Source organism: Protopterus annectens, chromosome 1.part1 (genome assembly GCF_019279795.1).
Source record: "Protopterus annectens isolate FY-2018-M chromosome 1.part1, PAN1.0, whole genome shotgun sequence".
Classification (NCBI taxonomy): Eukaryota; Metazoa; Chordata; order Ceratodontiformes; family Protopteridae; genus Protopterus; species Protopterus annectens.
In genome coordinates this window covers 1,363,275,258-1,363,299,433 of record NC_056726.1, presented here as the reverse complement: position 1 = coordinate 1,363,299,433, position 24,176 = coordinate 1,363,275,258, and positions in this window count along the sequence as shown.

Below are 24,176 nucleotides of genomic sequence, written 5' to 3'. Positions count from 1 at the left end.
GATGATTGGATGGGTAACCAGAAATTCACCCCAGGGGTTCCACCTGTGTCCCTCTTAGACAGGGGCAGTAAGTGCTGATTTTACTGTCTGCTTGAACCAGACACCCTTGGGAACATGGGTTGAACTTGGCTAGGTTTGTAAGGGCCCTGGGGCCATTAACCTAGTAATCTCCTATGATCCTATGATTCTATCTACAATTAATAAGTGAGAGGAACTGTAATTTGAGAATGAGCAGAAGGAAAATAATAAAAGATGTTATGATCGTTCGTGTGATCTTTTGTGATGTGATTTAAGTATCAAAGATTAATTTTAGGCCAAAGTATGGAAAATATATAGAAGAAATAAGAAATGGAGAAAATAGTACAGGAAGAGAAAGAATTCAAACACTCAATAATAGAGTATTAGCTAGAGAAATTATGAAAACAGAAAGTAAATTATTATGGAAAGACCTTCTGATTATGATATAACTTTGTATAAATTTCAACAACTTGGTGTGGGATAGAAAAATTAAGAATAAAATGTCTTGTTGAAACAAATATGTGGCGAATTAAAAAGGAAGAATATAACAGAATATTGGGAGAATATCAAAAGGCCTTAACCAAGCCACCAAGTGTAGACTGAGCTGGGAGAAGAAAATTTATAAACAGACTCAAGATAATATACAATAATTGCTTTTTTAGGAAAAATATATAATACAAGGAAATAAACAAAATGTGTCACTATTTTTGAAAACTAATGAAAGAACAGGAAAGAAGAAAAAATGGAATGTATAGAGAGAAAGTATTGAACAGTGGACATTGGTCAACATAAGGTTATGAAAATATGAGAAAAAAAATTAAAATAGGAAAATTAGAAACAATTTTACATACAGTTTCAAATGGTACACTTCAGGACTGGTTAGTCCTTTTATGACTCATAAAAACATGGAAGTTTCTCAAAAAAGTTTTTCTAAGTGTCTTAAATGAATGATATCATGAGAAATTTACAAGAGGAAAAAACGTTTATTTTAATCTAGAAATCTCATAAAAAATGGAGGCCAATTACACTAAGTAGTATTGATTGTAAAAGATTTTTTTTAAGAATTATTTTTTAAGAATTTACAGGAAGTCATGAGGAAAGTGTAAGAAAAGGAATATAATAAAAGAGTCTTTAGAATAAAATAGGTATGTTTTTCTTGGTACATGAAATTGATGATAGCATCAATGGTAGTCAAGGTGAGGGAAAATTAATGATTTGCTATATGGTGAAAGCCTTTGAATTGGTGACACATGAAGGATGTTAGGGAGTATTAAAATATATAATATTAGTTCTAAATTTCAAAGAATGGTAAAATACATATATCATAATACACAGAAAGAGTTTCAGTTAATGGACAGGTAGTTTAAAAATAAGAAATCAATAAAGGAGTTAACCAAGGATACCCCTTTAGTGTGATTCTTTTGAATTACTGATTAATGTAGCAATAGAAGAATGAAGTGAACATTTCTAAACAGTAAAATGGGAAAGACACAGTTGGAATAATGTACAAGTTTTTTTCCTCCCATGCACAAGTTACAAGGTTCAATCTTAACCTCAGGACAATAACTGAATGGAGTTTTCACATTCTCCCTGTGTCCCTGAGGGGTACATCCTATCTCCCAAAGACATATTGAATGTTTCTCACCTCAAACTCACCCAAGAATGGAATGGAGGGCAGTAGCGCAGACTATAGATGGTGCCTCTCATAGGAAGAGCTGTATAGATCAACTAATTTCAGTATCAGCTGTGGTGTGCAGTATCCTGTAGATAGGATAACATGGATCACTTCCATGTAATGGCTAGCTATTTGGCTGTGCAGGAAAAAACATTAAAATAAGTGATTTAGTTGTAGTGACTAATGTCCTCAAAAATGGGCATCTGTATTTTCTGGTGTGAGTTGAAGAAACAGCATACTTCAGTCTACACCAGAGACCCATGTTTATGGGTGGAGGGGTGGGCATTGCACATAGTGGCCAGTTTGTGCCTGCCATTAAACCCAACCACCCTGGGTCAATAAGCTACTGGTTGGCTGGCCTGTGCCCATTTTCCCCCTTTGTGTTGTTGAGATAGTTATGTCGAGCAAAAGCTGGAAGTAAATCCAATAAACTCATCAAAATGAACTAAAATTGCTACACTAAATATAGATTTCCTGACAGGACACAGCTTGCAAGTGATCGACATGATGGTAAGGAGGAGGTTAAACATCCTGCGTATCCAGGATCTAGGACAGTAGAATAGTGCATCAAAGCCTCTTGGCTTAGGAGGTAGAGTCAAGGATAGACAGGAAATGGTGTGGGAATTGTTGTGAAAAAGACAGTGAGAGATGTCATTAGAAGAGGTGACAGACTCCAGTGTAAGAATAGGCCACTATTTATAATCTTAGCCTATGCCCCACAGCAGGGGTCTGATAATGAGAAATAGAGTGCATTCAGACAGCAGTTTCAGGATCTACAAGATAAGTCAGGACAGCATGAGTTGATGTGGATAATGGAAAACATTAATGCACATAACAGGACACAGAGAACATGATAGGAGGACTGCCTGGGTCCACATGGGTGGGGCAACTGGAATAAAATAGAAGAGACTATTCTAAACTTCTGTTTGGCAAATTACTTGATGGTAGCCGACGGTTTACTATCAAAATGTTGAAAGTGAAAACAGTTTTCAACAAAATTACCAACTTGTTTATCCGACTTTGGTAATACAGGATTACCAAAAATGTCAGAAATGGTAACTGCGGCAATCAACATTCAAACACTGGAAGTTCCAATATTGAAAGTCCTTGTTACCATTAATGTTTTTACAGGGGGGTAAGCCACCCTGCATCCACCATGTGGAGTCTGCCCCCACCACATCCCCTGCATATCATTTATATATATATATATATATATATATATATATATATATATATATATATATATATATATATATCAAATCCGAGATTACACTATAGTGAGGAAAAGGGAATATTTCCCAATCTGCACTGTACCGTGATCTCAGTTTAAAATGTCAGCGTCATACTGGTGAATGTCTACTCACTTTCGCTAATAAGAAGTCATATATTTTGAGTTCAATATTCTGGGCATTGGTAGAACACACATTCAACCAGCCCATTTTTTTCGAACTGCATTTCCACATTTTGATTGTAAACCGTGGCCAACACATGGTTCAGCAAGAGAGAGAGAGAGAGAGAGAGAGAGTCACAAGATCACATACAAGAGTGGCTAACACGCAACTCAGTTATATTTCCTCCTAGTAAGGAAAGGGAATCGGAGTTATATCAGGAATTGCAAAGTCTTCTCCAGTAAAACAGTCAGCCCACAGCATTAATCACTGGTTGCCACAATCAGCTGCAAACGTTGGTCGGAGAAGGCTCTAAGGTCAGCAGACAGTAGGATGAAGACCTGGAAGTTCACTAAAGAGAAAGCACTATAGTTCAAGAAATTACTCATGGCTCTAGCATCACAGGAAGAGGATGAAATAGGTGGAGTTGAACAGGAATGGCAGCATCTCAAAACAACATGTTTAAGGACTGTGGAACAGATATACAGGTGAGCCAGGTATGGAACAAGGTACATAAGGAAAGCTTGTGGTGGAATGCAGACATCTAGAAAGTCATTAAAAGAAAGAAGTTGTAAAGGGAAAAAAAATGGGTGATAGAAATGATGGACCAGGCTAATTATGAATACTGGTTATCTAACAAAGAGGCTCAGAATGGCATTGCAATAACAAAGAATAAGGCATCAGAAACATTCTACCAGCTTCTGTAAAATGACTCAGTAGCTGACACAAAGAAACTCTGTCAGATTACAAGGCAAAGTTAGAGAGACAAAGATATTCAGACTCCCTTCATAAGCGACACCAGTATCAAGCTGGTCACCAGTCTGCAAGACATCAAAGGCAGATGAAAGGAGTACTTCCAGAAGCTTCTGAATGAAGAAACTGTACTTCCTCAGAAACAGCCTGTGATGAAAGTAAAGGAGCCCACTCTAGAGGAAGTAAGAATGGCACTAAGGAAAATGAAATCAGGTAAAGTAGCAGGTTCCGATGAGGTCACAGCAAATAAGATCAAGATGTTGGTGGAGATAGGAGAGAAATGGCTCCTGAAGGTACTCAAAGCAGTATGAAGAGAAAAGTGCATCCCAGATGATTGGAGAATAAGCATATTAGTGGCAGTGTAGAAGAACAAAGAGGACATTCACAACTATGGTTAGTGTAGAGGTATCAAACTACTGTCACAGTGCATGAAAGTTCTGGAGAGTGTGATTGATAAAGGAATACTTATAGTAGAAAGGAATATGTGAGCTGATCAATTCAGATTCCGATTTGGATGCAGCACAACTTACCCAATGTTTGTAGTGAGAATAATAGTTGATAAGAAGTCAGAGATGAGGAAGACTTTCCTAGACTTGAAGAAAACATATGAAAAGGTCCCAGGCAAGCTGATTTGGGCTGTCATGTGATGGTTCTTTGGAAAAATGAGTGCAGCCAATGTACAAGGACCTGTGACTCAAGTACCATCAGTGTTTAGTCTCACAGAGGGGTTCCGTTGGTGTGGGTGTGCACCAGGGTTCAGCTGTGAACCCACTGCTGCTCTTGTTGGTGATGGACTGCATTAGCAAGAATGGTCAGAGGTGACAGATCAGCAAAGTTGCTTTATGCAGATGATGTGGTATTACAAGCAGACTCCAAGCAAGGACTTCAGCAATGGATAGGAAAGTGGAGCACAAAACTGAAGGTGCATTAGATAAAACTGAGTACAGATAGAACAGTTGTAATTACAGTAAATGGGGTAAATCAGAAGAAGATGATAACTAAGACAGAAGGGTAAAATACTGAGACAGGATCATAGCTTCAAATATCTGGGAGAGGTGATTAAGGGGAAGGGAAGTTTGAATGACGAGGTCAAAGATAGAATGAGAGGGGCTGAAGCCAACTGGAATGGAGTGTCAGGGGTAACATATGAGAGAAGAATGGGGAAAAAAGGCTGAAAAGCAAGGTGTATAGAATGGTTGTGTGGCCAGTACTACTCTATGGTACAGAAACCTGGGTAGTAAAGGCAGAACAGTTTAGGAAACTAGAAGTGATGGAGATGAAGCGTCTGAAACAGGTGGTAGGATGCACACTTTGCAACAGACAAAGAAATGAGGACATCAGAACAGATGCCAAAGTAGCTCCAATTATAAAGGAGGTCAAAGACAAATGATTATGGTGGTTCAGGCAAATCTGAAAAAGGATGACAATCTTGTCAAGGAGATTTGGGACAAACAGGAAGAAGACAAGATGACACAAGGGTATCCAGCAAAGAGGTTGATGGACAGTGTGAGATAAGACTTGTGACTGTTAAGCATAAGTGTCAAAAATGATAGGACAGAGGCACTGTATTGAGATAGATAGTGGCAGTAGACATGACACCTTGATTTCATGTAGAAAATGGAAAAGGAGATCTGATGAGGATGATGGTGGTGATGAAGATGGGAAATTGTGGAAGGAATAAAAGTGTTATGTATGCAGATGATTTAACTAAACTTTCCAGTGCAAAACTGGATGAAAAAGTAATTCAGCCAATAAAAAAATAATTAGATAGGAGATAAAATAAAAAAGTGAAGGATATGGTGGGGTGGTAAAATAACGGAAGAGTTCATTTTGAAAGCCAAGAAATAAGTATTTCAGGAGTCAAGTCTGGGACATGGATACAAAATTGCAAAAATGGAAAGAACTAATAGCTAAGGTTAAAAAATGTTATATATGGAAGGCTATCATAAAAAGTGTATTTGTTAAATTTAATATTATTGAGTAAGTTATGATATTTAGGGGGAATTCATCCTTTTAGAAAAGAAAATGAAAAATTACTCTTAGAATTATATTTTAATACACCAAGAGAGACGACTTTTAATTAACCCCATTGTAAATTTAACCCCATTGTAAATTTAGCCTCATTAAAAGTATATTATGCATATTGCAGAAGGAACAAAGAATTGAAAAAAGATCTTTTGGGGTGTATTTTATGGGAAAAATACAAACACAAATGGAAAAGTGTAATACATGAAAAAAGTGAGATAGAATATAAATATGACAATAACAGAATATGTAGAATGCCTATAATTATGGGATTCAAACTTAGGCTAGCCTCTGAAGCCAAGGATAATTATAAATCCTTCTTTAGCTATGTTAGAAAACTAAGCAGCAATGCTCTACATTGCTCTGAATTTATTCATAATATCATTTCCTATTCTGATCCAATGCTCTTTTAAACAAATTTAGTGTTACTATCACCCCCAAGGCTTCTAATCTAAATCCTAAAATATCTGAATGTCTTACTCCTCCAGTTATCTCCAATCCATTTTCTGAAAATGCTAACATAAACCAAATATGTTTGTTTGCTTAATTAATAGTGTTAAACCTGCTCTTGTAAATGCAGACCTTAAACTGTTTACCTAACTGTAACTACTAGTTTTACCCCTGATGTGTATTGCACTGCAGAGGTGACATAACCCAATAACAGTGGCTTTACACCTGGCCTGGTGAATAACAGAGCTATGAGCTTTATAAGCCTCATCTGCAAAGCCATGGAGCATAATATAACTGACCCCATAAACTACAATAACAAGAATCGTATTAGACTTGGCCCCCAACTATTTGCCTTTCTGAAGGGTGATCATATCTAGTAAATCTGTCAAACTTCTTCAAAGGGGTCAAGAAGGCTATAGACACTGCCCACGCTGTGTATGCAGTTACAGTTTACTGCAACCTAGTGGGTTTTCTGAAGTAAACTGTTTCTGATACCCAAACCCTTCAGAATGAACTTTGAGTATTTTTGGTGGAAACCCCTTCATCCCACTGCATTTTATAGGCAGAAAACCACTACAAGATGAAAATATAGTCATTGACCTAAAAAGCTGGGTTGCTAACTCCCTCTCTTTTGACCATCACATGATAATAATCAGGAATCGTCTCTGCATTTAATTTTGAATTGGAGTTATACATTTAAGGTTTGGTTGCTTCCATTTTTTATCTTTACTCTTATATTGCATTTTGTTTTGTTTTAAGTTTTTTTCTCTTCTTGGAGTTTTAAGAGGTCCTGGCTAGAGACAGTAAGAAAGCATTCTTTTGCAGGCAGTGAATAACATCCAGCTAATTAGTGGGAGGAGCTGAGAAGCAGCATTCCTCATTTAACCACAAATATCTAGTGAAATTTGTATTACTATTATGTAGTACTGTGTTACTTGCTGTTCTCTGCCTGACTATTGATGATCGCTGTCTGCTTTGGAATTTTCTCACCCACCTGCCCTACTTCTGTTGTGCTTTTAAACTTGGTGGCTTTGGAGTTTCCTGCACCTCCTATAAATCTGACTTTGGACACTCCTCCCAGTCTCATCTCATCAGCTTGTTCGGCTGGGAAGGCTCCCTCACCAGTCTCTTAAAACTGAATTATGTTCTGGTTCCTACCTTCCCACTTATTAAACAAATAGATTTTATTCAGTTGCTTTTGCTGCATTTGTCCTTCTTCCTATTGTATTAAGCTTTTTGCTGCACATTATTGAAGTGTTCATTTGCATTTAATCTGCTGACTTTATTACTGCTTGTTAGTAGCCTGTTTATATTGCAACTGTTATTCTAAGCCTCTTAGTTTTGATTTAAGCGCTTGGACTCCAAACTAGTTATCTTTCATTGGGAAGGTTTTTGGTCTACATTCTTGTGGCAGGAGAGGTAGCTCACACCCTTCTGAGTTGGGAATTGCTGATTGAAGGCTTATTGTATCTGTTATTCTACAACTTGAATTTATACAATTTTTATCTAACAATTTAATTTTCTGAAGAATTGCTCCTGGGCCATCAGAAGAGAGTTTGGGCCAATGATGTTGAAAGCAGAAAAAACATTGGACTCAGATTGCAGCACTGCAAATAATTTAAATAAATGCTTAGTTGAAGAAGTAAACTGTATCAAACCAGTAGAAAATTATGAGCACACTATTACATTTACTGAACCAAAATCTGAAGTTTTCCTTTTTTTTTGGTTGTAGTTATAATTCCTGCACATTTTGTCATGAAACTTTCAAGAAAAGATTGGATGATAGTGTCTAAATATATCTGCCATTGTTCCAATATATAAGCTAATATCTGGAGTATTATAGTATCAAGTCCAGGATGCATCACTTCGTGATGATTTTAACTTGGTATTTTGGTTTCTGTTGATAAAAGCTGAGTCAGTCCAAACAGATGTATTGCTGAATGCAAGTATTCTTCATTGCTCTTGGGCTCATCTTACAATCAGTATTGAAGTGACCTAAATTGATCTATTTGATTTCACCTTATTGCTTAGCTAAAAAAATATGTATTATCACAGCCAGGTTTCAATAATTACTAAAATATTCCACCCATAAAGAACAGATTGTGTGGATGTTTATCTTGTGGCTGATAATTCTTGCTTTTATGGTTATTAAATTCAAATATGACTTTGATTTTCAGATAGGATCCTAGGGTTGTTTTAGAATAATATTGCTTAGACAAGAGATTGAGGTAAGTATCTCTTTTATAATTTCTTCAAATGTTTTGGGTTTCAAATACCATGACAGGAATGGACACTATTCCTAAGTCAAGGTACAGTTAAAGTTCATGAGATTAGTATTGTTTCAGTCTTTGATGTTAGGCAAGAGTACTCTTCTCAGCACCTGCAATGTACCCATAATTGCTTCCTTCTGCAATTCATACTGGGTTACATGTACTTTTTTTAGAATGCTTGTAATTTTTTTATTAGTTCTGTTGCTCCTACTACTGTTAGAACTGTCTGATTAACTTTCTTCCACATTGCTCTCATTTCTTCTTGTAAATTGTAGTACTTAATGAATTTTGTATATACAACATTGTAATCACTGGGTAAAACAATTTCAATGATTACCACCACTTTTTTCTTTTTTCTCTCTTGAACTACTTACTATATGTGGTTTTCTTACATCTGTTTTTTAAACTTTGGTATTTAGTGATCCTATGTGATATGAGGTTTATCATTGTCAATAACAATTTGTGATTTAGGTTTCCAATTCTTCTCCGATACGTCTAAACTGTACTGTTTGTACAATCACCCCATTGCATCAGCTTTGCCACATTATTTTGCCTTTCACAATACAAATTTTCTCTCATGAGTATATCACACTCGGTAACAAAATTGTTTCCATTTTTGTTTTATAGTACCTGCATTTGTCTCTTTTTCCCACTTTTTGTATAGATTTTGTAAACTAGCACATACATACATAACCTACTATCTCAGGTTGCTATTATTAGCCTTTCATCTTTTATTTTAAATTATTTTTATAACTCCTGTAATTGCAAACCTGAACATGCAGTCAGTTTTGAGGAGGACCATGTTTCTTTCAGATTGAGTATTGTATAATTTTGATATACATTTCTACTGATATATAATTTGATAAGCATGAAGCATTTTTCCTGTTTCCTTGTCTAGTTGATTCAGTACTGTTTCAGGTCAGTCAATCACACCAAAGCTACAAGTTACAACAGGAAGAACAAACTAATATATCTTTTTTTTTCCAGTTGATAATCAGCTTGGTATCTGCTTGGGATTTACATATAAGTAATTTTTACTCAAGGCTAAATTTTTGTTTAAAGATGTTAATGCCTTCAAGACAAAAGTTAATATTTCATCTGGGCCCAGGATTTTCCAGTTAAGAGCCTTTCTTAACTTTGTTTTACTTTCTCTAGCTGCTACATCATCCCATTTCATATCATCCATATGACATGTTTAACATGGTCTTTATAAATGCTTCTCAAAAATGTACCTCTTTCTTCTTTTTCTGGTGTTTCAGTTCCCCTTTCTTTGGTACCGATTCTCCATGAAACTTTTTTGGATCATTAATAAATTGTTTGTTATGCACTTATATATTTCTTCTGTTTGTGTTAATATTTTTTATTTTTATTGGAAATAATGTATGACAAACGCTGGTGTGTTTTAATACTGTGCATTGCTTTTACCACATATATGTTTTTAAGAATTTTTGGTGATGTGTTCCCTTTTCAATATTCTTCTTACAGGGATACTTCTTGTCTAAGTTGCTTTGTAGTGTTCTCTATTCAGTGTTTCCATGTGACATTCTACCTCTTTCCTTGCTTTCCTTTTGTTATTCTACATTTTTGTGGTAACACATTATCTATTATTAGTTTAGCTGTACAGTAATATATCCAAGTCAGAGGTTCACTGATAGCTTCCAAATAGGGAACGAGTCGAAGAATTAAATGTTTATTCACTCAACAAGAATTAACGTTGTAAATTAAAAGTTGCGTTTTCATAAAATCTTAATCAGATACACACACTTGACTACACAGACACTATTTAAATAATTAACTTAAAATTGAAGGACCAATCACTGTTAACCAAACAATTAAATAGGAAGCAATAAAAATGACTTAAGACTTTTTGTAAAAAACATCAAAGCTTGCTAAAAATACAATGAATAAATATATAAATATCACAATAAACAAATCCTAAATACACACTGTACATTAAAATGTAAACTGTAATTTATAAAATCTTATACATAACTACAAAGAATTAATTATATAAATTACTAAATGTATAAATGTTTGTATATGTATGTAGAAGTAGGTGACATGACATAATACCTGCTGCCCTCTAGAGACCTAAGGACTGGGTTAGTCATTTTACTCACATCTTTAAAATGTAATATAACACGTATGTCATTAATGATGGTGGTTGATATATGGAATGCTGAGTAGGGATGCTGCAGGGATATGTTGTCATAGTGCATCTGAATCTAAATGTCTAGTAAAAAAAAGATAAAGGTAGTATAAAATGTTAGTAGTTCTACTTTTGCATTCTGATGTTATAAATGTGCTGCAGATGTAGAAAAGTTTTAGAACTAGTTGTAGTGACATTTTACTTAAGGGACCCAAATGCAATATCCATCAGCTAGGACTAAAGACTGGCTGGCTGTCACCATATTGTCAAATGCAATGATAGTCAAGATGAGCAAACCATCCCTTATTTGCAGTTCATTTTTTTTGTTGCTGTTGTATTCTTGATTCAGTCAGTCCATGCAGTGATACCAGTGTAAGAAGCTGTAGCAATCTGTTGTTGTGTGACCCATTATTTACAGCATAATTAGAATACCTGTTCTCCATTAAATGCTGTCACCCTTACAAAACCCTGTTCCTCCCCTATGTCTTCTTATCATTCCAGTTAAGTCCTCTAAAACTGGGTCCAGCAGTTGAAATGGGGTCAATCAGGTTACAGTCAGGGTTCCAGTTCTCTAACTATGAAGCCAGATACAGGGCTAATTTGAAATATAAGCATGGTAGTATTTCCTGAAAGTTTATGTTATTAGGAATGTCTGTTATATGTGCAGTAATGCTTTATTATAGCACAATGGTGCAACAGTTAACATTGTCACCTCACAGCAAGAGGTTCTCTGGTTTGATTCTCAGCTAGGGAACATTCTGTGCAGAGTCTTCAAGACCTTCTTGCATTCATGTGAGTTTTATTCAGGTGCTCTAATTTCTACCCATGTTACAAAGACATGCATCTGGAGCATTTCCCCGTGGCCCTCCATTGAAAATTGACTCTTTCCAAGTTGGACTTTCCCAGTAAACTAATGTTAAATCAATAGATTTATTACTGTCAAAGTTATTTTGAAGAATGGATTAAATGGTCATTGTTTCTGTCTCTTCAGTTGGTTGGTTGAATATGTCATGGCATTATTTAAAAGTAATGCTCTCCAGAAAGGCATCCTATGGTTTAGTGTAGTTGTTATTTAGGTTCATAGGTTCATAGGTTCATACTAGGCTATCTGCCCTAGGGCGTTTATAAGCCTAGCCAGAGTGTGTTTGGCTTTCACCACCCATTTTAAATGAATTTTGCTATGCCCTTTTTCGAGGTTAGTATAGTGTGCCTCTGTCTAACAGTGACACAGAAGTGATACCCGGGGTAAATCTTCGATCTCCCATCCACTCATCAAGATTCCTCTTGAAAAGAGTCAATGAGAGACTCTGCCTAACCTGAACTGGGATTTTATTCCAGAGTGAAGGGAGCCTCTGGGTTATGAATCTGTCCCTCCAGCATGTCCTATTTATTTCAGTGCTGAGGTTCAAGTCTCTCGAGCATGTAGCTCGATGGGATTTGGATTTTCTGAGGTGCAGCATGTCCATTAATTCTGGGTTGGACATGGCTTTATACGTCAGGGACAGATCACCTCTGAAAAGGCGGTATGCCACTGAGTAGAGCTGGAGTTTCTTTAACTGGGCAGCATATGGCATCTGTTTGAGCCCTTTGATCCTCTTGGTGAGGTACATTTGGGGTCTTTCCAGTTGTTGCAGGTGTCTGGTAAGGTACATCCCAAAAGGGGCATTGTACTCAATTATGGGCCTGATGAGGGATCAGTAAAGAGGCACGATGACCTCCCCTGATCTAGATGTAAATCCCTTCATGATTAGGTGGGCTATATAAAATGTTTTTCTAACCACTTTGGCCACTTGGTTTTCAAATGAGAGATTGCTATCAACTTGGGTCCCCAGGTCCCTAATTACTTCTTCCGTACTTAATGGATTACCACCTATGTGGTAATTTGTGGGCGCTTTGTTTTTGCCAAAGGGGATGACTATACACTTTTTGGCGTTTAGCTTGAGGCCATGGCTCTGGCACCAGTTGTCTGTTTCTATGAGGCCCTTTTGTAGGATGCTTGTGTCAGCTGGAAAGTCGATTATGGCGCCTAGTTTGCAGTCATCTGTGAACTTGGTCAGCCACAGTCCTTCCGTGTTGGCCTGTACCTCCGAGAAATATATACTGAACAAGAGAGGTCCCAGGACTGAGCCTTGTGGGGCACCACTTGTAACTGATTTGGAGTCTGACATGGCTCCAGCAATTCTAACCATGTGGGTTCTGTCCTTGTGCCAGTTTGCAACCCATCTAGTGACATAGGGGTTTATATTTAAGCTGGTGAGCTTATCTATAATGCCCGAGTGGGGTATTGTATTGAAGGCTTTTGCGAGGTCCAGGTAGGCTGTGTGGACCACCTTCCCCTCGTCAATGGCCTTGGTGACTGTTTCAAAGAAATCGACCAGGTTTAAGAGGCAGGATCTGCCCTTAACAAAGCCGAACTGGGTAGGATCCAGTGTCTGTAGGTCTCCAATATCTTTATTTATGAGGTCCATGATGATCCTTTCCATAGCTTTGCAGACCAAGCTAGTCAGGCTTATGGGGCAATAGTTTCCAGGATCTGTTGAGGCACCACCTTTGTGGAGAGGGACCACTGTTGCCGTACGCCACTCTTTGGGTACATATCCTGTAGTAAGGCTGAGATTGAACAGTAGTTTTATGTTTGGGTTTAGCTCTTCTTGGAGTTCATGTAGGATGCATCCTGGGACACCGTCTGGTCCTATTGATGCTGTGTTTTTTGCTCAAGTGCATGTTTGAGGGTGTTGACAAGTAGCTGGATTTGTTGTAAAATTCACGTTGCATAGTTAGCCAAAAAGTAAAATGAATAATAATAACAGCACAGACATTTGCCATTTTGGCATAATGTGGTAATCACTGCTTCATGTATTTACTAATTGTTGGCTGATGAGTAATTGTTCAGTTTGCCCATTTCACAGTTAGAATGAGTTTGCTGCGCAAACACAAGTTCAATGGTTTACAAAAGAAACAAGAGACAGCTTTAGTGTTAAACTCAATGAACTTATGTTTATGCACGGTAAAAGAAAAGGAAGTAAAGACATGGGTAGGATTCAGGAGCATCTACTAACTGTACACTAAATGTACATGATATGTATTCAAAAACATCCCTATCACATTTTTTGTGCTGCCTATTCACTCAGAAACAATACAGAAAGTATAGACCTACCTCCAGATTTAATAAGTTCCGTATAGGCACAGTATAGATCCTACATGGAATGTTACCCTGTCTCCATGTACTTGGTTCCCCTCAGCAGCTCACCTTGCATATTAATCATGGCACTTTGCCAAGGGAGAGCCATGGGACACAGCTATTGAATCAGTGTAAAGAATGTGGTGCTAACTTTGTTTGCAGATGAGTAACACACTCCCTGCACTGTTCAATTGGAGTATAGCAAAGTAATTATTTTTTTTTTTAAATCATGTATGTGCGGTGTGACCCAGAGTGCAGCAGTGCTAAGTGGTGCTGAGACACCATACATCTAAAAATAGAAACATGATCTCTTTAATTATTTATCTAAAGGTCAGATTTAAGCATAGCTGAGAGGGTCTGAGTGGCACAGCATGGTGATCAGCATTGCTTAAAGGTAGTTCAGAGGTATTTGTAAAGGTATAGGAAAATTCCAGATATCCATGTAGCTAAATGGGTAGAGTTACAGCATCATATGCAGTAGGCATAGGGTTGGAATACATGGGAGGGTAAGTTAACATTTTTGTTCAAAATAGAAATTATGTAAATTATTTTTAAATACTGCCTGCTTTGCTCAGCTAAGCTCTGCTAAGACCTGCTAAGCACTGCATAAACAAATAACAGAAGATAATGTTTATGCACTGAATGGCATCGCTTGGCTGGTTTGCACACTGCTAAGCAGTGCTAAGCATATGGATTTCAGCAATGCTCAGCTGAGCTGTGCCAGTTTGCGTGGTGCTAAGCAACATTCCACATTTATAAATATTGCCCAATGGTGAGTAAGTGTGGGAAAAAAGGCTATATTAAGCCCAATAGGTGGGAATACAGCATAATCCACTGGAGTTCTGTCCTTGATGGATACAATGGCAGACATTGGAGAGGGTTCACACTTTTGAATGCAGTGATGGGGAATTCAGGAGTCCAGGGTCATGGTCATACTCCTTGTAAAAACTATGTGGGCTGGCTGATGCAGGGAGGTTATCAGGGTTCAGAGTGCAAGGCGGAGGCCTGAGACTGGCTGCATAGGACCTCATCAGTGCAACTGGTATCCCCTGCATAGGTGAGCAGTGTCATCACCACCATTACAACCTGAAAAAATGGAAGGGAGCTCTCTTGGACACCTTGGTCCAAGAATTCCAGGCTGGAAATGTTGCACATGTATGTAAGTACCATTACCTGTGTTTCACCAATATCTAATCTTGAATGTCTGCTAAACTGGTATGCATAATGTTGTGCTTCTCTCCCAAAAGCTGCAGAGGAGAGGGCTCACATCATCAAGGAGCATGCTGGGTGCTTGATCAATTTGCACTATGAGTGTGGTGAGTACAGATGTATTTTGCTATCTATAGTAAAATAAACAAGAAATAGTAAAGCAGTAACTGTGATTAGGTATATACAGTAAAGATTGTAATTACAATGAATGTGGACTTACACCTATACTGCATGAAGTGCATACTGCCAACTGTAGTGCAATAAGCAGGAAAGACTAAAGCATTAACAGTAATCAAGTGTATGCAATAAAGGTTTGTAGAGCAATAAATGTGGAATTACAGCTGTGTTGCAACACCTGAATAATGGCAACTGTTGTGCAATAAAAACATGAAATATAGCAGTAGCTGATTGAAGGTTTCTCTAATAAAGTCTGTTGTGCAATGACTGTGGAAGTAGATCTGTTTTGCAACAAATCATATATTAAAACTGTTCTGCAATAAAAACATGAAATAATATCAGTACCTGCTTGAAGGTATGTCTAATAAAGTTTGTTGTGCAATAGGGCTGTTTTGGAAAATATCAATTATTACAATTGTTCTGCAATAAAAACATGAGTATCAGTATCTGCATGAAGGTATGTCTAATAAAGTTTGCTGTACAATAAGTGTAGGTTCAAAGTTGTTTTGTAAGAAATCATTTATGGCAACTGGTCTGCAATGACACATGGAGCAATAGCAATAACATCAAGGTAAGTCGTGTACAGCAGGATTGTCATGTTTTCACCATTGTATTTCAGCTACAAGTATTCAGGCTGTGAGGTACAGTGCTGCAGTCGGGTATACCAGTGCACTAATTGTAAACTGCAAATACTAACTCATAATCTGATATTGATTGTTGACTACATAGGTATTTCAATGCACTAACAATGTAATGTGTACACCTGAACTGTATGTAGTAATATATACTTTGCCTAGTATCTCTGTCATGCTTGAATGTCATGCATGTGTGTTCAGCTGTCACTGCAGTCAAGTATGAAACTGTACCACTATTAGCAGGTCATATTCTGGTGTCAGGTGAGTTCTAGGCAAATATCAGTCAGCCTTTACTCAGTAGTGACTCAGTAGCTCAGTTTGCTAAATGCTGTGTATGAAATGCATATTTGCCACAAACAGATCACGGTTTGAATCCTGTGCTATGTAGATCTAAATATTACAGTATCAGTCATGTAATGTTTACAGATATTCTCTCCACATGAACTACAGATAAATGGATGAGGTAGCCCATATTGTGAGTACATTAGTTTGTGTTTAGATGTTACAGACTGTTACAATCATTACCAGGAATGTGAAATACAGCATAAGAAACAGGAAATAAGTTTAATAATAATAAAAGAAAAGAAAAAAATTAAATGTATAAGCTCTGGTATGGCTACATGCCTAGTGTGTGTGGTAAAGGTTGCTGCAGTCAATTAATTTGTTGCAGATGTCCACTGCAATCACTGCTATTGGGTTCTATACCCATGCCTGCCAAGCAAGGCATGATAGTTGTTTACTGTCTGTACTGTACACATACATGTCTCTCTAGTGTCACGCCACCATGGAATCTAATTACCATTGTGTAATCCCTCTGTTACAGATGTATTATACCTGCAGGTGTTACTGCTTGGCTCATATTGTCCCATGTGGATAGCTTGAGAGGTATGTACATGCTACAGCAGTTATAGGGCACTTTTACACATAGATAAAGGACAGATATGTAAAGTAGATAACAATACCATTGTCAACCATATAGCCTATAATGGTATTAATGGACTGCATTTCTCTTTCTCCCCACCCCTTATCTTCAAAAATGTATTATTGTCATGCATTGGTTATGGTTTACTATTAACTTGCATTGTTCCACAAACTTTTATTTTGGGGCATGTGTTTTATTATTGTTATGTATTACAATGCTTGCATATTAACATATCTTGTTGAATTACCTATCCGGTTGGCCATATGCCATAACTGTTACTGGTATGCTGCTAATATACTGACTGTTCTGTTATTCATTGTTGTGTTTCACATAATAGTCATTGAAATGTAATGGGGTTATTTCCAATGTTCTGGCATGCTGTTATTACTAACAGTGTTTTTGTTCATAACTGACCTAAATGTATTGCTTTACCTCCATAAGCACAGCATGTCAGGATGGCCAGTTCCTGCTGATTCGCCTACCCTACCTCAGCCAGCCATGACACTGGGTTGCAGCACATCTGGGATCCAAGCTGGTGGTTCCCCCTCTGCTGGCCCTGCACCACCTTAGGGTGGAACTGCCTCAGGGGATGGGGCTGTCCCCCCTCCAGGAGTGGTGGCAGAGAGGCGGTAGATACCCAGGATCAACTACCAGCCATAGTGCACAGGACTGTTCATAGGAGCTATGAACATTGCCTGTGCCAGATTGAGGGCAGACTTGACAACCTGATGGGGCCTGCTGGCCTTGCCCAGCAACCACCATTGGAGCAGTGAAGCAGCAGTGAGAACTGCTGTCTGGAGCACATGCACTTCAGATTCCACAACACCCTCCCCATCCAAGGTGTTTACCCCCTCATGTGTCACACACCACCCCTGTCTACTGTCTTGTATGTCTACAATTGCATCCTCTCCTACACAACTTACCTCCCCACAAATACCTATATCCCTTCCCCAACATTCCACTCTTTCCTTATAAAAAAAAAAAAAAATGGGCACCTGTCCTACAAAAAATATTGCCCCATGCATAGCTCTCCATTTCACACATGTGCCCACTGAACACAACTAATTTAGTCCAGTTTTCTTGACAGCACATTTATTTTGTCTTCATCCCTCTCTCAGGGGTTTGAGAGTCAAAATTCATACTCAAAATCTGTCAAACTGCACAGCTGCTGCTGTACAAGAAATGGAAAGCTATGGTCCTTCACTACTCCTGTCCTGCACATTCCTACCTGCCTTTCACTATGTTTTTCCCCCCTGCTTGCCCCCATTTCACCACTGTCCTATCACCCCCTTTTTCTTTTCTTTTTAAATTTTTACTGTGAGTTTGCGCAAAACTAAGCAGAGCACCTCAATGTGGTGCATCACGCAGCACTGTGCAAACCTGCTTAAATGACCTTTAAAGTGCCTTACTGGTCCTACATTTTTCTCACAGTGTCAGGCACATGTATAAAATAACTAAACCAGTAAAAACACTCAGAAAGTGTATAACTGCATATAAAACAAAATAAAAATAGCAAAAAATGCCACCGCCAGCGGATATAAAAGTCCAAGCTTTAATTAAACACTAAGTGCTTTTACCCAATGTCATCCTGGGCTTTCTCAGAGTGCATTACTTCCATCAGTCATCCTATTTAAATACTAATAAATCACATGATTTCCCAGTTCAGCATGAAAATTAAAAATATACATACAAAAATCCTTTACAAGTCTTAAAACATTCAAATATTCAAATAAAACACAAAGAATAAACAATGGAGAGCTGCTAATTGTATATGTTAAACAATATTGGTCAAAATATATACAATAAAAAGCTTTTATACAATTCATAGTTACAGTGACTTTAATTTAAAAACACTAGTCACAGTGCAACTGTCATTAATGTCTGGCTTTGTAGTAGCATTTAGTCTAAGCTGTCATTCCAACTCTAGCCTCTCAGCATTAATTTTTACATCACCTCCTCTCTGAGAAGGAATGACATGATCAATAATAAAAAAACGTAAATTTCCTAATGGTTTCACAATCTAAACTGTGCATATATAAGGCGTTTTTGGTCTTCTTATTTTTCATGTCCCTTATATGTTCGGTTACTCTTTCCTTTAACTTTCTTGTAGTCTCACCTACACTGAAACCCAAACATGAGGTGCATGTTGCAATGTAAACAACTAAGTTGGTATTACAATTGCAATGTCCTGGGCATGAAATACCTCGGCCATATCCTTCTACCACCACACATGGTCCTTCATTTATGTACTTACATACTCTACATATGTTACATTTTGTCATCTTAGAATGATAGTTTTGACTCTTTGTAGCTGTAGTCTTTTCAAGAAACCCTTTTAGCTTATGCCCCCCTACTGTAAGTAATTTTTGGGGAGCCATCCAAAATTAGTTTCAAACTCTCATCAAAAAGAAGTCTCGGTATCTGTTCAGCATTTCTCTAAAATTCTCTGTCTCATGGTTATATGGAAGGATTAACATTCTTTCATTTTCCACTACATTTTTTTCATTTAGGGAAATCCCTTTTGGGGTCAAGAGAATAAGAACAAATTTCTCTGTTCTCTTTTTCAGAACTTAATTTCTAAACCTTGATTAAAATTCTAGTCGGGTATCCCCTTTCTTTGAAGATCCCTATTAATTTGTACATTTCTTGACTGAAAATAACTTTGTCATTAATTAATCTAGAGATCCTGACCATTTGCCCCTTTATCACACAATGCTTATGGTGTGAAGGGTGACAACTGGTGTAAGGAATTAGGGCATTTGAATAAGTTTCTTTACTGCATATAGTGGACTCTATTTTTGAAGTTTCATTATTCTTGTACAAACAAATGTCCAAAAAATCAATTATCTCTACATTTGTTTTCCATGTGAATCTGAGAAATGCAGTGGTGCTGCTCAAATATTCAACAAACCTGAGAAAAGCTCCAAAAGCAGTTAGAATATAACATAAGTAAAGTATGGAATGCACAGTATAAAAAAGCATAAACATACTATTTAAAATACAGATACAATCTCAGGAAGTATATGTTTAAAGAACTCAAATGTTAAAATAAAGTCAAAAGTAATATAGATGATATAATTAAAAGTACAAGTCATAAAGTGTTTATAAAGGTTTAGTGTTTGTTCTAACAATAATGGTAGTGAAGGGAGGTTTGAAAGAGATGACAGTGTAATTTAGGTGGGAAGGGAGCGGAAACAGTCCCAGTTTGAGGTAAGATAAGAATGGAGGACAGATTTGAAATTAGAGTGGCTGTGAGTACAGCGGAGGAAGGGGGACATAATTCCATAGTTTAGCTTAGGAGTGTGATAGAAGTAATTGGCCAGGAGGGCAAAGAGGTTTATAGATTTTAAGGAGGTGTTGGTTTTCCGATCTAAGAGTATGACTGGGGAGGTAAGGGGTTAAGATAGTTGAAAGAAATGGGCAGATGGAGGGTTGGAATATGAGTTTGTGAGCAGCGGTGCATTGTATAAATTTTAGGTAATTAGGAAGCTCAAGCCACTTTAGGGAGTAGAGGGAATGGCAGTGATGGTTGAGTATTTGAACCCTGTAACAAGTTTATTGACTTTGTTATAGCAGGCTTCCAGTTTGTTTCTTAGACTAAGTTGGAGATGAGTAAATAGAGGGGCACCATACATGAGAGGGGAACAGGTGGGAAGTGGCTAGAGTATGTATGGTAGAAATGGTTAGATAGTGATATTGTCTATACAGCAGTCCTAGTTTTGGGTGGGGTTTTTTGACATTATTTTGGATGTGGATATCGAATTTTAAATTTTCATCAATGGTGGCTCCTAGTAGTTTGGTGTGAGGTACAAGATCGATTAGAGTGTTATTGCGGCTTTTTATTTTAAAGGAGTTTTTATCGATGGTGAAATTTCTCAAAGGAGAGAATATCATGATTTTTGTTTTGTTAGCATCGACAGCCAGATGGTTGTTTAGCATCCAAGTTTCAGTACTGGAGAAGGCTGTTTGGGTTTTTTGAAGGAGTTCGCAGGGAAAGTTTGCTGTACAGATGATTGTATAATTGTCAGCATACTGGATCAGTATAGCATTATCTATGGATTTGTGAAAGTTATTAATGAAAATATTACAAAGTAAGGGATCAAGAATTAATGCCTTGAGGGATACCAGAGGGATTGTTGAGAAAGGATGAAGTAGAATTTTTCTATTTAACAGTTTGTTGTCTATTGAAGAGATAGCTTGTAAACCAGGCAATGGAGGAAGGAGAGAAACTGAGGAAGGAAAGTTGAGATAAGAGCAGGGGATGTGAGACAGTGTCAAAGGCTTTGGAGAGATTTGCGTAAAGGGTGGATACGATTTTCCCAGAGTTGTAAGCATGATTAATGGTGTCAAGGAAGGACAGAAGAGCAGCGGCAGTGCTGTTGCCAGGCCTGAAACAATGTTGTGTTGGAGTAAGAAGATGAGTGTGTGTTAGGTATGGCAAGAGTTGGTGATGAATGCATTTTTTGAGGATTTTAGAAAGAGATGAGAGAATAGCTATAGGATGGAAGTTAGTAGTGTCTGTGTTATTGCCGCCATTGTGGAGAGGGGGTGACAAAAGCTTTCTTCCAGAGTGAGGGGACATAGGCTTCTTGGATGGACCCATTGATAAGAATGGAAATGGGGAGGGCAATGCTGTCTGCAGCTATCTTAAGGAAGTATGGAGGCAGATTATCAGGAGTGTAGGAGCAATATTTTAGTTTAAGGAGGAGTTTTTTTATGCTGCTGGTGGGGACAGGATTAAGACTGAAAGGTGGAGTGTTAGAGGGAAAAACAGTGGATGGGGGACTATGAGAGGGAGAGAAGATGAGAAAGTTTGCGGTTAGTTTGGCTATGCAAGCAGCAAAAAAGGTGTCGAAATTAGATGCAATTTCATGGTCTGGGGAGTTTGGGTTAGGGCACGGAATGTCTTTTCTACCAGGGTTTAGAAGACAGAAAATACAATTCCAGAACCTTTTGGGGTTAGAATTATGTTCTGATTGGAGTTTGCAGTAATTAGTCTCACTGTCTTTAGTTATTACAGACTAAATGCATTGCATACAGGACATTTTGCCACAGACTCCTGGGTTCGTATCCTGTCTGTTGCACTTCTATCATATTGTTATGAACATAGCAAGTAATGACTGACCCATGTAATTTTAATCCCCATAGCTTACTGCTACTGAATTATCAGCTACCCAGTTTTGCAAGTCACAGGCCTGCAGGTAGGAACACATTGCACATATTCATATAGTCTAACTATATCTCACCTCTACTCTGCTATTGGCACTCTTGCATAACAGATGTACCTTATGCACATGCCTCAATTGGTCTGTAATTGGTACCCTTACCCTGGCTCTGCTGTAATGACAGGGCTAACACAGCTGCCACAATTACACTTACAGCTTGCTGTCATCCAAAGTGTTCACACTCCCCCACATTGTGTCCTAGGCTGCAGCAGCAGCTGCAGCTTGGAGCATACATGACTGCATGTTAAGGTAGCTGCTACAGGCCGACCATACCTCCCAAACCCCTATAACAAGGGATCAGGACACAACCATACATAAAAGGGTGGGGTGGTAAAGGCCCATAAATAGGTACACATTTCACAGTTTGTCCCTACAAAGATAGTAAGTTGATAGAATAGCAGCTACTGCATTACCATGCATATTGTGATGATTATGAATTGTGACACTCACATGTCTCTCTCCCCCTTCTGACCTCAAACCAAAATGTTTTACCAGTGACCTGCCAGATGACCACACTGTCATGGGACATTGACCAAACATATGAGGCAAAACTGTGGACATACTTCATACATCTCTACAGTGGACAGTATTTGTACTTACCCTCTGTGATGCTGTAGCCTCCACACCTCAGTAATGTCCATCTCAAAAACTAAGAAAGGGGCCAAGGCCTACATGAAGGCCTTATATATTGCACTGTGGTGCCATGTCATTGGCTAATGATAGTGCAATTCAGCTGTTTTAGATGCAATTAGCAATTCTGAGCCACAGATTGGTGCACAGGCAATTATCTGTTAATGAGCATTACCTACAAAACGCAAGCAACTGCTTATGGGGAGCAGGTCTGTATGTGGTTTTACTCACACAGGCAGTGTATGTGCAAAACATTTGCAGAGGAATGCTTCAATAAAAGGAATACATTACTCTACCAGGTTATGTACTACTATACCCTATAAAAAGGGATGCAGATGGGAGGATGGAGGTTTGGAGAATAGGGATTAAAACAGTAGGCTTCTATTAGATTTATGATAATGACATGTCAGTGATACTCTGATGTCCAACACCTAGAGGAATGTCTCTCAATTGTCCCTGCTTTGAATCACTTCTCTGCTCTGTCCCTGTCTATCTCTCCTACAATGGTCGGCTGTTATAGTAAAGATAATGGATTGCACATAAGATATAGTGACACTAAGCAAGGGTGTACACTCCTGTAACATCAGCCTATGAACTGTAATTCACCTCCTCTCAGTCTGTCAATGTCACACATAAATAGTACTAACATTGTAAAAGTGTCCCTGAATGTCCCTGATGTACTCTGGCTAAGTCCCTGTTTCATGGACATTCATCCCTGTCTGCTTGAGAGCTATGCTTTTATATACTTCTCAATCTCCTACAGTAAGAAATCAGGGCAAAGCCATATGTAATGGTGGAACAAAGGCCCAAACTCAGTGGCAGAGTATACATATTGGTCATACAAAGTAAGAATGTGATTAGAGTAACAGATATTACTGTAGCATAAGTGTTTTCTGAGGGGTCTGATGGGTGACAGATTCTGTGTCAGTTTTCTGACAGCAACCATCAATCAGTGGACAACCATTGAACAGAAAAGTCCACTGGGCTGATGTGAGCCCATTTTCAGTGGAGGTCTGGGGAGAAAAGCTCCATAACAACATACATGTTAATAGAAAATTGTTAAAGAGGTATTTACAGCATGTAACAATTTGCAAGAGTAACAAACAGGAGAATCCGTTGGAATCATTGAAAAAGTATTTGGCTGGAAGTTATAAAAGAAGCTTTATATGCAGAGTCTAACAGAAGAGACAGATAAGCTTAGATGTATAAAGTTTTGTTGTACATATTGGACATAATAGATTATGTGGTTAACTATACAATTTTCATAAACCAGGAGGGGATACTACACAAAATGTTCTTATACCATGTCAAGTAAGATGAGGTAGATGGTGCTTTTCAAGGGTGACACTTAATAAGGAAGAATAATGATGAGTATGGGGATAGAAGGGGGTCAACCAGGATATCAGGTTATGGAGGAATTGGAGATGGTACATGGGCAGAAGCATTGTGAAGACAAATATTGGTGTAGT